The sequence below is a fragment of the Pteropus medius genome, unplaced genomic scaffold (assembly GCF_902729225.1).
Source record: "Pteropus medius unplaced genomic scaffold, Ma_sr-lr_union100, whole genome shotgun sequence".
NCBI classification, from domain to species: domain Eukaryota; kingdom Metazoa; phylum Chordata; class Mammalia; order Chiroptera; family Pteropodidae; genus Pteropus; species Pteropus medius.
This window is the reverse complement of record NW_024346667.1, coordinates 21,140,146-21,162,590: the sequence shown is the minus strand read 5'-3', so window position 1 is coordinate 21,162,590 and position 22,445 is coordinate 21,140,146. Positions and strand designations below refer to the sequence as shown.

The following is a 22,445-nucleotide window of genomic DNA, read 5'->3' as shown; positions in this document are numbered from 1 at the left end:
TTTAACAAAAAAATTATGATAAATTCATTTTGTTTAGTAAGTTTTTGGGTCATTTTATTTGAAAAAAATGAGTAATAAATTGTACCTTGAAAAGTTATAGGACTAATTGTATATGCATATATTTTATGAAAAAGCTATTTATTTCTTAGTTGATCTAATCCTTAATCTTAGCCATCTCCAAATTAATGTATGATAAAAATAAAAATTGCAGTAAAATATAAATGAATTTATTTCAAACAAAAGTAATAACAGCAAATAAACTAAGCATATTATGTACACAAATTAATTTATATATTTATACAATCTTATCGGTTAGGAGCCTCATTGTAAAAATGAAGAAACAAGCTTTGGGAGGTTAAAAAGATTGCACAAACTTCTGCTGGTAAATTTCTGGGCTAATATCTGTTCCCAGTAATGACTAAAACAAAAAAAAAACATGTTTGAAACCACTTGCTACATGGCTGATAAATTGGAAAATGTATATGTTATATTTATAGATTATTCAGAGATGTAAATTTAAGCACACTGAGTATTGCTATGCCACAAATTATCTACATGACTTTGGATAAGCTGATTACTGAGATTTAATATCCTCATCCTTAAAATGAAAGTATTATTTAGCTTATTCAATTAAAGCTACAGTTTACTGGACATAAATATGGTGCCAAATTAATCACGACCATTCTTAACAATAGTAAGCCTTAAAAACAGCAACTGGCAGCAAGATTAGTTTACACAGGTGAACAGCTCAACATTTCAGTGTTTCAAAACTTTCTGTTAGTACTTTCCGGTCAATATCACTGCCACTTATGAATTACTGCAACATGCAATTATGGGACCACAAAAATCCCATAAACACTGAGCCCAAGAAACTGCTGTCAGATACAAGAACGTACTTGAATGCTAGTAAAGGAATAACAAACCTGATGTTCTTCTTCAGTTTATGAGAAAATACTCACTTAAGAATAGTCTTGATTGTCTGCACTAGCTTGATCAGTTTCAATTCTCAGCTGCTTTTCTAATTGTATTGGAATAAGAGCAATTGTATCTAGATTACAAATAGAAGACAAAACAGTCATCACCGAGTGTGACAAAACCTACACAATCCTTGGATAATATAAGAAAGGGGGCAATGTATGCATTCCAGTGTTGTTCCTCAGAATTTTAACTACCTTTTGGTGTATTTTTGTTGGAGATTTACCTAGGCATGGCTGCTGAGTCATAGGGTATCCAGTTCTTATACTAGATACTACCAACAATTTCTAATATGTATGCACCAACTTAATTCTTAACAGTGAGAGAAAATTCTATTTGCTTCACTTGAAATACTTAATATTTGGTATTGAAATTTTTTTTTCTCTTTAGTCATTTGGGGGTTTGTTTTAGAGCACTATGATTTTTCTTTGAATTTTCTTGCTGATTAAAAGAGATTTTTCTGATATTTTTTGCCATTTGTTATCCTCTTTATGAAGTCTGTTCAAGTTTTTAGCTCATTTTTCTATTGCATTGTCTAATTAGTCTCTGTAAACATTATTTATATATTTTGAATATGAATTTTAAGTCAAATGCATGTAAAGCAAATAGTCTCAGAATATGTTAATCTGCCTTTTTGCTCTTTTAATAATTTCTTTTTGATAAACATAATTTATTAATTTTAATAAATATTTATCAATTTTTATCTCTATTGTTAGTGCTTTTTGTGTCCCATTTAAGAAATAGTTCCCTCACAAAAGTGATGATAGTGTCCTTTATTTACTTCTCAATAACTTGTTTGCCATTTATATTTCAATCTGCACCACACTTGAAATCGATTTTTGTGGATATTATGCACAAGAAAAACTTCTTTTATCCACATGCACATTTAATTAACTCAGTACTATTTATTGAAATGACAATCTTTTCTTCACCTAACTGCAGTGTAGCTTTTGTCATAAATTAGGTGACCAAGTATGTGTTTGCCTGTTTCTGGACTGTATTCTGTTGCATTGGTCCATTTATCTATCATTGTACTGAAAATGCACTGTCTTAACTATTACAATTTTATAGTAGGTCTTATATCTATTATTGTAAAGCCTTCTTTGTTTGTTTTCATCAAATTATCTTTGTTCTTCTTAAGCCTTTTCACTTCTCATGAGTTTTTAAGTCATTTTGTGAATTTAAAAACAAAACGAAACAAAACAAAACAAAACAAAACAGCTGTGTATTGCATTGAAATTTAATATTTAATTGGGGAAGAAATGATATCTAAACAATAAAACTTTTGATCCATCAACATAGTATATTATTCTGTTTGTTTATAATTTCTTTAATTTTATTAATAATCTACATTTCAATTTAGATATTAGTAATTATAACTTATGAATACTTTGGTAACATATCTTTTTCAGTTTTTTTTCTTTTTTTGTTGCTGAAATTCAGAGAAATTTAAATGATTTTCGTGTATTGACCTTTGTATTTGGCAACCTTGCTAAATTCACTGTTTAATTCTAAAAGTTTGTAGATTTGCTGTATAATAAATCATGTTGTCTTCAAATAAGGACAATTTTATTTCTTCTTTTCCATTTATGCCTTTTATTTTGTTACTATGTCTTTTGCATTAACATATTAAATAATGATGATTATAGAAGACAACCTTATCTTTTTTCTCCAAAGTTAAATACTTCAAAAAATTGCAGTTAAAATAGAACTTGTATTTGAACCCAGTTTCATTGTGTTAATCCCTATTGTTCTCTGTTGGCTTTTTTTCTATACTACTATATGTTTCTCTTTATTTTTTCCCCACATGGTGAATATCTTCTAGTCAGGCCACACTGTGTATTACTAATATGAATGACTATGACTCCAGACAATGTATAATTAGAGCTTTTGAAGAACAAGGTGGATGTGCAGTCTCATTTTCTCCGCACACTACAACACCTGAGAAATTCTAAGTGAAACCACCGATCAACTTCCATAGTGAATGAGAAAACACTGAAAATGACCTAACTCTCCTTACAGATATAAATCACTCAGGAAACTATTTCCTGGGAGGTAGTCAAATTCTTTCTATTCTTTCTATTCATATTATAAATTAAAATAAGTGCATGAAAAAAATGATATTGGTGCAAGACAGAAAGGGTCACCTTTTTGCAAAGAAAGCCAAACCAAATTTTAACATTATTTTAGTCTGGCAAAGCAGATTGTGTGCGTCTGTTTGTGTATTTTCTTAAAAAATATTTAAAAAGAGTAAATCTGAGCCCCAGGCTTCATATGGTTTAATGCGAGAGATTAAACACATGTTTTTGCCTTTACTAATTTTTAAGGCCCTCCAAATTTTAGTGAACAGGTATAAAACATCAAGGACAGATAAAATAGGTAAGGCAATGACCACATAGAAGTTAATTTTAGAAATATAAAGTGAATGGATGAGTAGTAATACATTTAGAAAACCAAAAGCTTTATTCTAATTCTGTTTTGATTTCTGTCTATCACAGTTTTTATTCTTGTTGCTACACAAAATAGCCTGTTTCTTTGGCCAGTGGGATCCTCTTCCCATTGGCTCTGTGTACTTCAGACATGACCCTAGTAGCTTTGAAATCTTCTTTGTTCTCTGGTATGTGTAGCTGGTTCAGATCCATCTCATATATTTTCTGTCCTTAACTTGAAATTATTTATTTTTCCATAGATTCCTAGTTCCTATGGATACAAGTAAAATATTTAGAGATCATAATCTGGGCACCCAGTGTGATTATGGAGAACTTATTTACTTCATCCCAAAGTAATGCTGTCAATACTGTTGGTTTAGTATAACTCAATTTCAGGTTCATTCTCCTCAAGGCAGTCTTGTAGTATTTCTGTCATACTCGTATGTTCTATGAATTTCTCTTGGTTGAGTAAAATGCTTTCAAAAATATATATCTGTGCCCCCTCAGAGTTTTGAGATCTGACATCTAAGTGACCTTATTGTCATGTTATTTAGAAATTCTAAGGATTCAATGTCCTGAAGTGTGACACATGGAATGTTATAAGCAGATTTTGGTCAAAGAATATATGTGCTGTTGTCACTGTCTAACATTTCTTGATAAGAACAAAGTGATAAAAGATTGTTTCTGGCTGTCATGATGTTACCACTGATGATAGGACAAGAGAGTTTGTGGTTATTTGTATTCTCACCACTTAATACTACTCCTTGATTAAGTTTTGTCCTTTTTTTTTTTTTTTTTGGTAAACCGTGAAGTCTAATTGTTAACTAACAAATGTATTATGACTTGTAACTGTATTTCCACAAATATGATAAAAACAGAGATTTAGAAGAGATGTTACACATAGTATCTTCTTAGAGTTTTACAACTTATTTCAAGACATAAAAATGATATCAATGCTAAAAGATTTTTAAAAACAACAAAAAGCTGTGAAATAAGTAAATGATATATTATATATGATTTTAAAGGAGAGGTAAATATGTGTTGGAAATATATTCATTCATCTCTTAATTCATTTGTTTACTCATGCATGCCTTCTAAAGATGTTGAAGTGATTTATAGAAATGTATATAGTATAAATATAAAATGAATCATAATGCTCACAATTGTCAAATAGAGATCATGTGACAAAAAATTTGGCAAGTATTAATAATTTTAGAAATACGTACGACTTATGAATTGAAACTTCACTTCCTTTAATTTACATTAACAATATGAAGTTAAATATTTAACAATAAAGATATTCAACACAAAACTTTTTATTATAGAAGTGATGTGTTTACCATTCTACACAGCATAAATATTTGGCCATGTGGGAAGACTTCAATTAAATGATATATTCATATGACATATTATGAAGCCACATGTTTCAAGATACATTTAATGGCAAAAATATTCATATAACATTAATTTTGAATATAATATAAAATTATATTTTAGTACATTCTAAACCCATTCAAATAGTCATAAACACAAAATTGATAAAAATCTGTAATGTGAATACATTCAAGTATTTGATATGGTTATTTGGATGGTTGTTTACATGTAATTTTAAATTTGTTTTATATTATTTACTCTATTTTTTCAATAATTTTACAAACATTTCCTTTGTAGGATTACTTTTTCGGTGAAAGAAACTTGTATCATATCTTTAGAATTTAACACATGCAAAAATTAAGATATAAATATATATGATGGTAAGATGAAAAATAGAGGTAACAAAGTTAATCCATATATCAACTTAAAGTAATAATTAGCATGTTTTGAAATATTTTATACCTGCTAGAATAGACTGCGTGTTTGGGATCAGAGTTCCTGATAACCAGGTAAACATAGAAACAAAACAACTCTTCTATGATTGGCAGTATAAATATGTTAAAGCAAACCAGATACTCAAAGGAAACACAATTGACCCTTGTAGTGGAGTTTAAGAGAACTTCTGTTGATGTTTACAAGAGAATACTGTTATATTATCAACTGAAATAGATAAAAAATCTTTGTTAAGTGGGCAGGATTTCAACTAAACCTTTAAGTATGAATATTTGATTAGGTAGAGAGGACACTGGATAGACACATTTCAAACAGAGAAAACAACAGGAACAAAGCTATAAAGTAGCGAATGAGCTTGACATGTTTCAGGTCATGAAAAATGGCAAGAATAGAGGGTTTTTATTGGAGAGATTTTGATAAAGTATGACATACAAATGTCAAATATGAGGCTCTTGGAGACAGACAGAAAGATAGAGGTAGAAAGATAGAGAAAAAGAGAGAGAGAAGATGCATTAAATTCTGCTGGGAAAAAGAATATGAATCACTGCCCTAAAAAATATCGATCAATCCAAAAGAAGAAAAAAAATACTCAAACAAAATTCAGTTTTATATATTTAGAAAGAAAACATTATAACACCATTATCATAGCTACTATTTATTGACCTTTTAGGGAGTGCTGGAAGTTTTGGATTAACTTGTTTTTAATATTTACAAACATTTTCAACATAGAAATTTTTATTTCCATTTTAGAGACAAGGGCATTAAATGGTTAAGTTGTCAATATTGTACAATTGGCACATGGTAAAGTAAATTTTTCACCTGTTCTTCTTAGTTCTAATGCTTATTATATTCCTTTGCATCTATATAGTGTGGTGGCTAAAAATGCAGACTCTGTATTGAGGTGTAAGAGTTTTAAAATTGAGCCATTAGCTGTTAGAATCCCTTGGCATTTGAATTTCCTCATTTTGTAAATGAATATAGTACAATAATAATATAATATATCTCACATGTCAACTTTGAGGATTAAATGATTTATTGCTCGTAACGTACTTAAGACAATGCTTAACACTCTCTCATTATGCTTTTCCGTCTATTCTCACCTTGAGAAAAATGCAATGAAAATATAGAAAAATGAGGATCTAATATATTTATCTGAAATAAAATATTTAGTAAAATTTGACTCATAAGCTTTAAGAGAAAAAATACATTTCCTAAACTTAGTGCAGAGTACTTCTTCAGAACTTGAATGTCTAGACCAGAAAATTTCCAGAAAGCTCTTCAAAATTTTATCTTACCACTCAGATAAATGATTTAATATGAGGATTAGAAACACTTTATTTTCTGTGATACATGCAGACATTATGTAAGATTCTAATGACATATATAGAAATCACATTTACGTGTACTGAAATTCTATTTGTTGCCAAATGCCAGATACACTCCATCTTTATTGTCAGTGGAGGTACTCTTATAACACTGTAATAATTAAGATATTGCTTACAGGCTAATAATTGGTGGGGACTCGCTATTTACTGCTTTAAAAGTGGGCTTTATAACATGGACTAGCAGTTTTAGACATCTTCTGCGTTAATATATAGTGAGGCTTTTCTGCAAGAAAATTTTTCATTTACTACATATAACTCATGCTTCTTATCCAAACAATATAGTTCACTCATAACTTTTCAGGTTATCCTTCAACCATTCAAGCTTGAGTGATTCAAATGGACTTTAAAACCAAGTTTTCCTGTTCTGATTTAAACGATAATTTTTTATATTGCAGGAAAAAAAAATCTCAGATTCAGAACCTTACTTGATCTATTTAAACTCAGAGAGGGAATGGAGTAAGGCTTTAAAAAACTTTGTTCTTGCCTATAAACATTCTGTTTCAGAATTAATTGTCTGCTCGTCTGTAGTGGTAGAATGACACTGAGGGCAAAGAAAGAAACCAAAGATCTGAACTGAGAGGCTCATTGTTTTGAAATTAAAAAAGTAAAATAGCTGTTCACTGAAAATATAAGAAAACCTTTTAGGTATTATTGTTGTTAGTAACAAAGAAGTAATTGTTTTCTATTTAACCTTTCTTGCATCATAAATTTCTAAATGCCTAAAAACAAATTAGAACAAAAAGGTTAAGAATAGAAAAAATAAGTAAAATCTGAGTTTTGTAATATATAATATGCTTTTTGAATTTAGCAATTTTAATGACTTTTACTTGCTATATGTTTGGATTTCATGGATAATATTTCAAAAGTAAATATATATGTAAGTATTCTAAGTAATAGTACAGTTACACCCAAACACATCACGATAAAACTTTTAAAAAGTAAAGAAAAAGAAAACCTTAAAAACAGCAAAAAATTGTACCTTGCCTGCAGGGAAAAAATTCATGGAGGCAAGAAAGAAGTGGTACAGCATTTTTCAAATGCTAAAAGAAAGGAATTATCAGCCCTGAATTTTATATCCAGCAGAAATGTCCTTCATGAATGAAGGGGAAATTAGACATTCTTAGATGAAGGAAACTAAGAGGATTTGTCCCTAGTAGACCTTCCCTAAAAGCAAGGCAAAAGGAAATTCTTTGAACAGAAAGGAAACAATTTTTAAAAAGAATTTTGAAACATCAAGAAAGAGAAAAGAATAATGGAAAGAGTAAATGTAAATACAATTTATTTTTCTTCTCTTCTTGAGTATTTTATTATATATTTGACAGAAAAGGCACAACATTGTCTGATGTGGAAATCAATATATGTAAGGAAATATTTAAGACAATTATATCATAAACATATAAGATTGAGGGACTTGAAAGGAGGTGAAATTTCTACACTTCATGTGAATTGGTAAAATGTCTATACCAGTAGTTTTTTGTGATGATGACACAGTTCTGAATCTTAATGGATGTGGTGGTTACAAGAATCTATACATATGTGTTAAAGTGGGATATAACTATGCATACACGCTGTACCAATATAAGTTCCTGATTCTGATTTTGACTATAGTTATACAAGATGTAATCACTAGGGAGGACTAAGTGAAGGGTACATGGAACTTCTATGTACTATCTTGGTAATTTCCCATATCTGTATTTATACTAAATAAAATGTTAAAATGCACACACACACACACACACACACACACACACACACTTGGAAAAACAAAGAACGTTGTTTTGAAAAGACTCGTTTATTAATGTATACAGTCTTTATTCCATTCAGAATGATCCTTAATTTTAGATTTTCCAATGGTTTAGACTCCATAAATAGATTTAAAAAATAATTATCTAATTGACTTTTAAGCCCAGCAGCATGTCGAAAAAAATTGATTAGCAGATAATTTGAGTTACACCTTTCAAATTATTTTGAAATAAATGCCTAAGCACAAATTAACTGAAGGAAGGATGGAATCATTTACACATTGGTATGAATTAAACCAATAGGACTAGGATATATTGTTTAAGGAAAAAAGCTCTAATTTTGAAATGTTAAAAAGTTAAAAACCTGTTTGGTTTTTAAAAACTTTTTTGTTTTTTTATGCCTACAGCACCTGGTATTCCTAGGTGGTCTCCCATCCAAGTACTAACCAGGCCCGGCTCTGCTTAGCTTCTGAGATCAGATGAGATCAGGCACATTCAGGGTGGCATGGCCATAGATGAAAACTTTTTATTTTTAAATAATTTTAGATTCACAGGAGGTTGCAAAGCAATGTACCAATAAGTCTTATGTATCACAGCCTCTATCAATGGCAATCTCTTACACAACTATTGTACACTGTCACAACCAAAAATTTGACAATAATACAACCCATAGAGGTTATTCAGATTTCAACAGTTATACATTATCTTGAGTGTGTGTGTGTGTAGCTCTATTTAAGTTTGTTCCATGTGTAACCTTATATAATCACCTTAATGATGAAGAGAGAATGAGCAAAGGAATGGGTATACATAATAAAGGGGTTAAAAAAAAGAGTCTTACGGTGATAGTACAGTTGTGTGATTGTTTTTAACATAAATTGTAGAATTTGTTTTTATTAATGTCTTGAAATGTACTCAAAGTAAGGTTTATACTGTTGTCCCTGAGGTGAAATTCTCCACAAATAAAATAAAAAATAAATGAGCAAGAAAATGGTGATTTTAAAGGAAGAATTTATTAAAATCATATTCTACAATTCTTTTTTCAGATTGTCTTACCATTTAAATTAAAGTGTCTGGAGGGAAAAAGTATTTGACAACAAATAGAATTCAAATGACCTCTTGTGTTTGTTAACCTTATTAATTGCTTTAACATCCAAGTGCCTGCATTTACTGGCATAGAAAGTTCCTGTTATTTATTGCCATTTATTGTAGAAGACCTTTGTTCTTTGTGTTTTTCAGCTCTGTTATTCTTAAGAGCCAGGAACTCTGACAGCTGCTGCCAGCCCTGTGCGGTTTGTTTAAAACAATAGGGAAAATTGCCTAGCAACCTCACATCCAGCTTCTGGTACCCTCCTGGAGATCACATTCCACACACATTTTGCTCATCTCCACAAGCTCACAGGGGAAAACAGACACACACAGACACACAAACAGTATAATCAAAACTAGACTGACTTTGGCTTTTCTAGAAGACCTGTCTCCATTGTTCACAACCAATGCGTTCCTCCAACATTCAGATCAGAGTTAGGTTGTTCCTTTCTCTGAATAGATGACAGAGATTTACAGAAGTGAATTGGTTTCATCTACTGAGAGTTTGTTAGAGGTATACTTTGTAAAGATGTGAGTGTGCAGCCTGTATTGCTAAAATGGGGAAGAAATATGCTCCTTATACTTTACTAAATATATAATGGCTTGACTTCAGCTTGGGAATTGTGTGTGTTTGTTTTGTTTTCCCTATTTAGACTGACTTGGGTGATCACTTAATTCTTTTATCCCAATATCCTCATCTGCAAAACAGGACCTTAAACTAAACGCCTACTGAGTTCCTTCTCGTCTAACTTTGCATGATTCCATAAATGGCTTTGATCTTCTGTGAGACTGTTTTATATAGAAAATTAAGGAAGAGGAAATGGTTATGGAAAATAGGTTTTTCCCCCCTCTTTTTTAACAATGCCATTAGGCCAAACAGTGCTTGCTATCTGTAAAACTATAGAAGAGTGAGTCAGATGACCACAAACACCTACATAAAACTGCAAAGATATCAGGAGTACAAACATGTACAACTATTTAATGTGATAATAAAAGTTTGATATATACGTGTATATATATATATATATACACACACACAAAAGTTTATATATATACACACATAAAAGTTACATATATATACATATATATATATATATATGTATATATATATATATATATATACACATACATATATATTTCTGCCTATAATTTTTGTGAAACAGTTTAAGGTCAGAAGCAGTGAAAGAGAGAAATTCTGATGTAGAGGTCAGAAACTATAGTCTGTGGACCAAATCCAGCCTGTTACCTAATTTTGTAAATAAAGATTTATTGGAACATGGCATACTCATTTGTTTATATACTGTCTATGGCTGCTATCCTGCTATAATAGCAGAGTTAAGTAGTTAGAGGCCATATGTCCCCAAAGCCTAAATATTTACTATTTAGCCCTTTACAGAAAAAGTTTGTTGATCCTTGTTGTAATGTATAAAAGAATTTGCTGTTTATTTAGACTTGAAATCAGTCAACTCAACCAGACTATGCATATACCAGTGAAAGAAAAAAAAAATTGTAAATATTAAATTGTAGAATCCAATATTCTACATACTCTATTGTTTCAAGTAAGCAAGTAGTAAAAAAGAAATTAAGGACTAAATTTGATTGAAGAGGACCAATTTATGTTTTCCATTAATTTGTCAAAATGGTTTAACTATTATCTCTAGGTTTTTCTCATATAGTTATAGTGAAATATTTGAAAATTGTTTGGAAATATCAAGATTACTAATTAGAAATGTAATGTCTGTTTAGAGGATGCTACGTGAAAATTTAGTGCCCCTCTTAAAAAAAAAAGAAACAACAAAAAAAACACACTAAACCTAAGGAAAATATGGAATTCTGGATTCAAGGACTTGAATTCCCTCAATATCATTGCCATTGATAAAATACACTGTCATTATGGTAGATGTATAGATCAACAATGTAAAGCTGATAACTTTATTGGATATACTTTATATACATCTTACTATGATTATGTCAGTATTGTTTTAGGTATTTCAATCGTATGTTACTCATGCTGAAGATGCTAGCAGACTCTTTAAAATGGAAACATAGAAAAATGTTAAATTAGTGGAGTAAGACATGTTTATCTTTTTTTTGTTTCTTCCCTGTTGTTAATCCCTTCTACCGAATACCCTAAATGGCGAAGTGCACAGAAGTTGAATTTTATTTTGCTAAGAACTTCCTAAAAACATAGGTAATATTTATTCTTTATGAATATAACGTAGCATCTCTAGGTGCTCTAGAAAAAATCCTTTTTAAATAATTTAATAGAAAATGTTATCACTAATAGATACAGCCCAGTTCCACTGCCATGGAATTAGAAAATGATACTGGAAGCACACAGAAGAGTGGATTCTATCCATCTTTTCCTTACCAGTTGGCACCTATGACAGGATCTCCTGGGCTCTCCAGCTGCTGCCTAGATTGCCTTTTGCCATGATAAGTGCTGCTGTGATGCAATATGACAGCAAGAAAATAATGAGAAACTTTCACAAAAGGGAGAGTGGTAAAAGTGGGATGCAAAGTAAAGACAAAGAAAGGAAAGACACGGGGAGTGGAAGGGACAGTATAACCACACAAGTAGAAAGGAACCGAAGTAAAGGTTAGAATGTGTATTCGTGTGCTATAATCGACATGTAAAACTGCTCTTGATTAGAGTGGTAGGAGGGAATAGAGATTAACCGACTGGAAATTTTTAAAAAGGTATTTATAGATTTTATGATGATATAAGACTCTTTTGGTATCCAGTTACCATCTAGTTTCTGTTATGACAAAAGTTATTTAATAGATTCTACTCTTATTATTTGGCCTTATTTCTAGTCACATGTGCTGTTATCTTGCCTCTAGATGTTGAACTGTTGTAACTATGGATATCCTCAAACCTGATCTCCCTTAGCTTCCCAAGTTAAGTCAACATAGACTATGTGATAAGGAACATTTCTTGCCACATTTTCTTATTTTCATTTTAGATCTTGTTCCCTAGTCTACTCATAATAGACAAGTTACCCGGAGACTGGAGTTCTGAATCATTGTTTTTTGTAGGTTTTTTTGTTTGTTTTTGCCTCTGGATCTATTACCTACTGATGAATCTCTTTGATTTCGATTCTGCCCAGTCACCCAGCTTGTCAGACTGCCTGCTCGTGTTTTGCTTTTGCTGCCATCTACTGGGAAACCAACTACTTTATCTCAGACCTTTGCTGACAAACTTGCTTGAAACTCTTTATTCTGCTCACCAGACTCAGTGCATTTTATCATCTAGAGCTGGATTGGTTCCCCCAGAACCAGACCTACTCAAGTTGGTAGATCTGCTGCCATATCAGTGTTGTCAAATCATACTACAAGTAGCTAAGGAAAAGAATACTAGAAATCATTGAAATGAAAAGTTTAGTGTAAATGATAAGGAGAATTCGTTTTTGCTTTCTGTTAGTTTTAAAGTATATTTTTCCACGTGTGTATTTTGCACACATAAGACCTACCTATCTTTTTATGGAGTGCTTGCTAACGTTAGCCTAATATTAGTGAAGAGACCAGTTTCTATGCAGTCTGTATAAAAAAGCAAGTTAACATTGGCATTCCAACCAGATAGACTTGAAATTGAGCTTTGGCACCACCATTAATAGTGTTACTAAGAGAAAAGTTACATAATTCTAAATCTCAGTTTCTTACCTTTAAATTTGTGGTAATACTACTAACAACCTAATAAAATGTGTGAAGACCAAGAAAAGAATGCGTGTAAAGTGCTTACTTAGAGCTTATCAATATGTAGGTGTCAGTGCTGTTGCTACATCCATGTATTGAAGATAGACTGCTCAGGTCGAATTATGGTAAAACAAAATGAAAACACCCCTTTTCTGTTTTTTCTAAAATATGGTCTTAGTCTATGACATCATCTCTGTTTTTATCTCTCCTCTCAGCTTGGAAGAATTCTTTGTTTACACGAGATCATTCATGTATGCCATTGCCTAAGTAGACATATGCCAAAGGAAGAAATAGAATTTAAAAGAAAATTTAAAGTGGCTCTTGGGTTCTCTAATGCAGAGGGAATAATCATGTCCCTTTTTAACCAGTAATATGTAATTTAAGAAGAATTGTACTTTAGTGATTTATACTATACCTCCTAGTTTGTATTTTAAGGTATAAGGAACTAAATCATCCAAAGAGACATGGCTGATCAAGTTGAAAGAAACCAATTTCTAAAAGAAGCTCATTAATGGATTCTTAACTCTGTGACATTTGTCAGCAAAGTTGTTCTATTTTTTTGGCAAACATACTGCTAAAACTGCTTGATAAATTACACATATCGGTAATTGAAAAAGAAATGCTTGCATATTTAATTGGTTTCTGGTACTCTTATCCTACCTATGCCCTCATCAAAGTTCCTTTTGAACATTTTTGCCAACTTGAACCATGACCAACTTTATATAAGTAGATAGACTTACTCTTACAACTCCACTACATAAATAAAATCAGTTAACAAAAATAGCATGGTGGTAGGTAAGCCTTACTCTAATTCTGAATCTAAGCCTTACTTAGATTCAGAATGTAGTAGCAATTGTTTTTCTGAACATAAATAATTAGAAAAAAAACTTAAACTAAGGCAAACATTGTGTGATAAGTTTAGTGTTTACCTTGAAATTTGAAATTTTCAAAACATGTCTGCCGAATTATCTTTAGAATTGTTGAAGAAAATTCCGAGAATGGTTCATCTTCCAGTGAGAACAAGAGTTAACATTTATCACTGTGCAGTAGAGAAGTGAAAAAAATATTGATTTTCTATTTTTACAAATTCCTTTGTCCTTAACATTCTATTAAATGCTTCTATCGCAATGTCACAATCTCCTCAGGCTGCCATAATGAAATATCATATACTGGATAGATAGCTTAAACAACAGCAATTTATTTCTCACAGTTCTGGAGGCTGAGAAGTCCATGTTTAAGGTTCCAGGCAATTTGGTTCCTAGTAGAGATATCCTTGGCTTATGGATAACCTCCTTCTAGTTGTCTTCCTCCACAGAAAGTCAGAGAGAAAACTCTTCGGTGACTCTTCTTAAAAGGATTAATCCTATCAGATTAGTGTCCCACTCTTATGACCTTATTTAACATTAAAACCTATGGGTCCTGTCTGCAAACATAGTCATGTTAGAATTTAGGGCTTTTAGAATGTAACTTTTGGGGCTAGCATCAATATTTATTTTGGCCTGAGTACCTTGTATCACAACACAAAACTCAGAGAAAACTATTGTGTCCAGTAACACGCGACTGTATTCTACAATGTTAGAAATTTGTTGCTTAAAAAAAAATGAAATGTATGAAAATTACTATAAAGTCAATATATCAAAAATTATATAAATTGGAAGTTAATATGCAGTAAGATACCACCTTTTAGGAACTGTTTTTAAATGCTGATTATATCATTAAGTGAGAAACAGAATACTCAAAATATGTTTAAGACTAATCCAAGGATATTTAAATTAAGCCACATGAAATTGTCGCAATTTCAAGATATCAACAGATATCAAAAGAAAGCTCATTTGAAGTTAACAGAGCTTATATTACTTTATAATTAGCACAGAAATGTCATATGTATTATTTGATTTCATCCCGCAATTTTCCTACTAATTTAAAGAAACTAGTCTAAAATGGTTATGAATTTGTTAAAATTTCATCGATATATGGGAAGTTGTCAGAGCATTAAGGGTAATGACTCAAGCCTGTGTTATAACTCTCAACATCTAAACAGCATCAGCTTCACTTGCTGCTTTTTGTTAAAAACTTCTCAATTGTTACTAGTAGGAAAATCAACCAAATAAACTTCAACTACATTAAGTTTGGTTATTCATTCACATAGTTAATTAGATACCAAAGTATTGCGTAAACATTTAATCTTATCCTGTGAGTTGCTGCAATTTCTCCCCTTCCATTTTTGATTCTTACCATAATACTTCCTCCTATTGTTAAATGAATGTCATTTTTCCTTCAAAGGGAAAGAAACATAGAAGATCTTCAAACTATTTTATTTGCCTTTAGTCATAAATTACTTGAGTGCGTGACTACCAATTTATCTTTTCTTAAAGAATGTCTGAGCATCTGAAGTGCTGCTATGGTTCCCTGGGATTATTCTCTAAATGATGTTTTTTGGTGCTTCAACCTCTTATCTGCAGAGCACTCATCACTCAGTGCCAGGGTAGTGATTTGGCATCAATGTCATTTGCAGCTATGGCAAAGCCTTCTTTGTTTCTGTTCAAGTAATTACATCAACTTCTTGTCCTGCCTATGTATTAGAATGAAGTTTAACATAAAGATGGAGAGATTCAAGGGCAATCTAAAAATAATGCTGGAAAGTAGCTTTGTGACTTATTGTTTAAATTCATCATACGTTTATTTATGATATTGCATTAAGCCAAAAAATCACCATCTTGTAGAACTGGAAAAAGGGAAAAAAAAAAAAGAAAAATATATTTGCATCCATTAGAAAGTCTAAATCTTAATGTTTTATAAATATTTATTTCTTTGATTCAATTTCACCTTTTAAATGAAACTTCTTTTAGGAACACAATGTTTATCTCAGCTCCAATAAAATTTATTCCTAAAATGAGAGTAGAAAAGAGTTTCTCTCATTATAAGCTGTACATTTCTTTCAATTAAAGCTCATGAAAATAACAGACATCTCTCTGTTGCGAAGAGTACTGTCCATGGTGGGGTCAGAGATTGGGGTTGGAGGTTGCTAAGAAAAGTACAGACAATCCCTAGGTATTCAGGTACAAATGCAAGAGAAATGGCTCCATGATATTTTGTGGCAAGGGTTCCATATTACTTCTCCTATTAAGCAATGTACATAAGGAACTAATAGACAATATGAAATCATGCCAAAAACTCTTCCTAAAAGCAGAAAGCTCTGTGTTAAAGAGGTTAAATGTTGTATATCGAAAGGTGAAAATCAAATTAAGTGCATATCATCTAATTGTTTCATCTTTCGTAATAATAAAGTTAACAATTTTTCCTAATGTTAAAATATACATATGGTAAAAAATAAATCATAAATCCACAAAAATATGAAATTGTTGTCTATTTGATAAACTCTTCATAAAAAGAATTTTAAAAATTAGAGTGATCATTTTTCAGATAGCTTACTAAATTTAACTTTTAGCTTAATTTAGTTATGTAATGTATAAAAAGCACAGATTATAAAATATGAAAAAAATAAAGTGTGTGGGAAATGTTTTTTGAATAATACATGAAATTGCACTAGACAGGTAAATGCAGAAACTTAGCTATAATCCTGCTAGCATGTTAGGCACATTAAAAACATATTGAAGAAAATGTGAATGTAAAAACAACTAAACAGGTGGTAAAATCATTGATTTGATCTCTTGCTTAGCAGGAGTGAGAAAATTGGATCTTGGAGGCTACAGTTGAGAAAGAATTGATTTAAGCCTTTGAAGTGAAATAATATCTCCAGACAGTCCTGCCACAGAAGCCACAAAGCCTAGAGTGAGCTTGATAAAACACTGTGGTTAAGAGCATATATTATGGGAAGGATCTAGAAAAGTTAATATCAGAATATTTGAACCATGGCTTACAGGCAAGGACCTGCCATCTGGAGAACAGGATGATAAAAGGTAGATGCCAAGAAAAGAAGTTGAAAAGAAATGAAGAATATAAAAATATTTCTGGGCTTATCCAGTAGGGAGAGACTCAATTATGGAAAATAAATTTGTTTAAAATGATCAAAATTCCTTTTGCAAAAACTTAAGCTATAAGGGAAAACTGTCAAATATGTAGCCATTAATAAATTATAACTTATTAAAGAAGTACTTTTATAAAAAATTTCATTGGCTATTTTGTATTATACTTTTGCCATTATATTTACATTAATATTATATTTACTATAATAAATTTAATATTTAGTATTTGAATTACTCCTTAATGTTGTATGATGTTTTCATAATGTTTTTCTTTCTTCAATGTGAAGTACTTACACTCAAAAAGAAAAATGAACATGGTCAGATCAGAATGAATAAAATTAACGAGAACATCAATATACAGATTCCCTAAAGCTGTGTGTTCCCTGTTGCTTGCTGGACTAATCTGATAATCTGTCATGGCAGCGAGGTGGTCTCTAAGCATTCCTTTCTAATAAGTCAACTTTCCAGCCTATAACAATATCAGATGTCTTTTAAACCAAACAAAACAAAGCTATGTGCTAGAGAAAATGACCTGTGTTACCTTGGGTTTAGCATCGATTTAGTCTTTTGTCCTTTTATAATGACACTAGGAGCAGTTAGTGATACTACCACTGTGTTTGATCTGACATTCTAAATTAAGAAATTAAAATTAATTCTCAAATTATTTACTTAGAAAGTTAGAGTATCACAATATTGATGCTCATAAGATTCTTAAATGTGCCATTAATTGTTACTTTAAAATCATTCAAATTGGTTAACTGATTAATTTAAATAAATTTAGTGTTCTACCTCTAAAGTATTTCATTTGAATCTTTACTTATTAATCATGGTCCAATTTGTGTAAATTAACTTTTTTTATTATTCATAATTTTTTTCTTGAAAATTTTTGTCTCATGTAAAAATTATTTCCTCAAGGAATCTAGTCCTACTAGCATATGAATTATTTGATCATCTTATGTTTACAATTTGCTTTCTTACAAAACAAAATGCTAAATTTTGTGGTGGAGTCTTATTTATGGTCCTGGCTATGTAGTGTGCTGAGAGCCTATAACTGCAAATAAAAGCCAAAAAAATAATAATAATAATAAGGGAAAGAAAAATGTATATGAGAGTGTGTCTATGTAAACATACAATAAATCCCCCCGCACACAAAGCCTAAAGTCAGATAACTGGCTTGATTGTTTCCCACCCATCCTGAGTATCGATTGAATCGGTGTCGGCCAATTGACTATTTGGGACTGATGCAATGGCAAGCCACAGTCAACAATATATTTGGCTTCATAAAGCATCATCATCTCACTCTGTTTCAGATTACATCCACTGGTTTATATGATCCTGTCCTATTGCAGTATGTGTTAACCTAATCTAAGCCTAGAAAAGTTAGTTTGTCCAAATAAAATAGTGATACAAATATACTTTCCTCATCCTACATAGCATTTTTATTCCTGCTTTACTAGATTTTATGCGTAGTGAATTTTTAGAACTCCAACATCCATTTTTTATTAATATTTACAGATCTTTTTTCATTGTGCTTGGAATAACATCAGACATCACTGAAGGTCTGCATTCTGAGGAGGATCTTACATAAGGTAAGAATTCCAATTCTCCTCTCTCACTTTTGGGGCACCTGGCAGGATTGTGTTTCTTTACTTCCATAGATGTGGTATGTCATGTAAATTGCTTTGGCCGATGAAATGTGAGCAGAAGCGAACTGTCCGACTTACCAGTAGAAGTTTTATGAGCCGGTTTGTCCTTCATCATGTTTCCCTCTGCCTCCATGACTGTCATTGGCCCATAAGTTTAGGGCCAGACTGAAGACAACAGATGCAGAGCAGACAGGTAGCTCAAGTGAAAACTAAGTTTATTATTTTTTAATCCACCGACATCTGGGGGGAATACAGAACCTGCCTATCTTGACCGATAGACTTGAAGAACTAAAAAGATTTGATGCCATTTTCAGATTGATTTCTAAGAAAACATCTAGATTAGAAAAATATAAAAATAATATAACAGCCTTTTAAAAATATGTAAACTAGACTTATTAAGGCAATTCTTCTGGAGACAATACTATCCATATTGTCATATTTATTACCAGATACAAGTTCTATCATGTGAAATTGCCCATATTTGACCATTTTTTAACCTAAAAGTAACAACTTTATGTGGTTTAACCTAATAAATATCCTGATGTTATTACACAGTCTTTGTGTATCTAAGGGAAATACACATTGTTTTAGTGAGCCGATTACTGAATAGAAATGATTACTCACATTTAGTATTTGCTTAAAGTTTAATTTTATTTCATTAATGCCTTATGTTGAAAACACTAAAATGTTAGGTCAAATAACACAATGTGATTAACAAACAATTCTTTTGCAGATATGAGCTCACATATTTTTAAAAGTTTTTATTTTTTAACATGTTAACTATTGCTTGCTGCGGGACATGTTTTTGAGGGCATAAACATTTATTATACTTAAAATGACAGAGGCAACTTTTTGGTTTTTAAGATTTTACTAATGAAAAATAAGATAACTAATTAGCCAATGTGGTTTATTATGTTAAATTCATCTACTAAGAGAGCTGGCAAATTGATTAAGATGCAATTTTTTTCATTCTCAGAGTGGAATTATTTCCATTAAATGACAGTGTATATAAAATATTTAACTATTACTTAGGTTTTAATTATTGAAGGAATATTCCATTAAGGGCAGCTCAAACCTACCATGTTAAAATGGCTTAAAAGAGGAACACTCAGAAAGGTGTCACTAGTTTGTTCCACTTGTTTTCTAAACTATATCAAATTAAAGTCAAATTGAGGTTCCAGTACTACAAGTTTTGGGAAAATGTGACTTTCTGGTTTAAAGAAAAGAAGTTCAAGAGTGATTTATAAAACTTTAGAATTTCCAGATGTAGCTTCTTATAAAGCTATTTGGATATCAAATGCTGTAGCATTTAGCGAACATTTTGATGAGTTAAGTGTAAATGAATCAGTAACATAAGGATTATATTTCTTCACAAATACACAAGATTGTAAAAAATTAGGGTAAAAGAGTGCCTTGGCAGAATTTAATTGGGTTTCGTTAAATTCAAAGAGTTTCAAAACAATGTTTTGATGTTTTTCTGAAACTAAAACCTCACTATTTTTGGTCATCTTTTGTTACAAATCCAAATTGAATATTGTTTCCAAGTTCTATTAGTGATAAACAAATGGAAAGTGGTCAGGACCACAAATTCACTTTCATAAGTACTTCTTACAATATTAACAGTTTCATCAAACCATTTTCCTATAAATATTTCCTAGAGTTATAAAAATTAAAAACTGAAGGAAGATGATTCGAAAGATACAAACTTCCAGTTACAAGTCACATAAATACTAGGGAGATAATGCACATCATAATGATGATAGTTAAAACTGCTGTATGATATGTATGAAAGTTAAGAGAGAGATCCTAAGAGTTCTCCTAACAAGTACATTTTATTTTCTTTCTTTGCCTTTTCTTTATATTGGATCTATCTGAGATGATGGATGCTAACTAAACTTTTCACAGTATGCATGATACTCTATACCTTAATCTTATACAGTGATATATGTCTATATCACAATAAAACTGGAAAAACATTTTTAAAACCTGAATTTCAGTAAATAACAAAAGTAAAAATGGAAAACAAATAATCTGACTCCACAGGTTCTCAAAATTTCTATCAGTAATATTTCTACAGTGCCCCTAGGGCAAAAGAAATCCCTAACAGTTTAATTTATTAAGTAGCTAGCTACACAACTTATAAGTTTTAATATCCCAACAACTTAGTAGTCAAGTACAAAACAGTACACACTGTTTAGAAAAAAAAATTATTTTATTTTTAAATAACCACAATCATTTACTAATGGGTTATATGTGCCACACAACTTCTCAATCCTTGAAATCTGATTGGACATTGCCATTTTCATGGTTTGTCTCATGCTGATTTTCTGACAGTATTTGGCTTTTATTATAGAAAAAAAAGAAATAACCAGTTTTATAAAGATACGGCATCATTGAGAGGAATGTATCATGATCTAACATTGAAATTGTGAACTACCTTTACCTAGGAGACTGGATGGTGTCCCACAGATGTTGTTTTTATGTTTCTTTTGAAAATTTAAAATATCTCGTGGCGCAGTTTGGGAACTATGGGTTTTATTAATTCAATGAAATTATCTTCCAACCACTTTAGGATTTTGAATATCAATTTATTTATAAGCACGCAAGCATTGACAGCAGTGGAACTGAACATCAACAAAAACTAATTACTTTTCTTAAATCTTAGTAATAGTACATTATAATATATTATCATATATTCTCATATTTAAATAATTCTAACAAATTCAGAAGATAATACAGTCATTGGGACTTATGTTTTTCATAACAAACATAAGAACTAATATCTCTGTTAGGGAGAAACTTCAAGAAAAGATTTCTTTTAAAGGGAGAGTTGATTTAGCATTATTTCATTAAATATGAAAAAGTTTTACATTATAGTATAAAACAGTATATTATGGAAACATAACATTTGTTTATCTTGATGTTCTACATATGAGTTATGTCTAAAATAAGTAAACATATTTTGCTATAGGAGGAGTCTACAAGGGAGCATGCTTGAGAGACTTTAAATACCAAGAAAAGTTTTCTTTAAAGTAATATTATCATGATTGTTTTCAGATGATGTGTGTACATGTTTTTTAGTTAGAATTCAAATCTTTTGCTTGAAAACTTTAATTGATGGAAGTCATGTACATATACCCATAGTAGGCAAATATTTATAAGACTAAAGGAGTCCATATATATATATAGGTCTTGCAGAATATTAGCATATCTGCCTAAATGATACAAATATTTATTGAAAACCTATCATGCACTGGCATAGTTCCAGGTACTCAGAATTCAGCAGTAAATAAAACAAATGGAGATCACTGCCCTCATAGAGCTTTTGTTTTGATGAAAGAGACAGACAAAATGATAAATAAGTAAAATATTTCAAATGTTAGTAACATGCTAAGAAATAAAAATAAAATAAATTAGAAGAAGGTGATAGAAACTGTTGGGGGAGGATTGAAAAATTTAAAAGTGTAGACAGAAATGTAGTGAAAATGTGAGGAAAGAGCCAAAAGAGCAAACTATGTGGAAGCCTAGAGGAAGAACTTCACAGAAAGAAGAAAAATCAGGGACAAAAGCAATTATTGGGAATGGTCTTGATGATGCAAAGGTCAATGTAACTATAGTGAAGTGAATAAAAGACATAGTAGATGAAAAATCAGGTAACAAGGAGGCATGTGAC

General features: G+C 31.0%; 1 long non-coding RNA gene and 1 other non-coding gene across 2 annotated transcripts in view; one reads left to right on the top strand and one right to left on the bottom strand.

The window, feature by feature from the left end:
- Positions 1–22,445, top strand: part of LOC120613439 (uncharacterized) — a 182,419-nt gene that overhangs the window by 138,309 nt on the left and 21,665 nt on the right. Inside the window, exon 2 of the long non-coding RNA XR_005655704.1 lies at positions 18,642–18,715. This is a non-coding gene — a long non-coding RNA (uncharacterized LOC120613439). The remainder of the gene's footprint in view (positions 1–18,641; positions 18,716–22,445) is intronic.
- Positions 8,757–8,875, bottom strand: LOC120613558 (5S ribosomal RNA). Its single transcript, XR_005655734.1, has one exon. It is a non-coding gene; the product is annotated as a 5S ribosomal RNA (ribosomal RNA).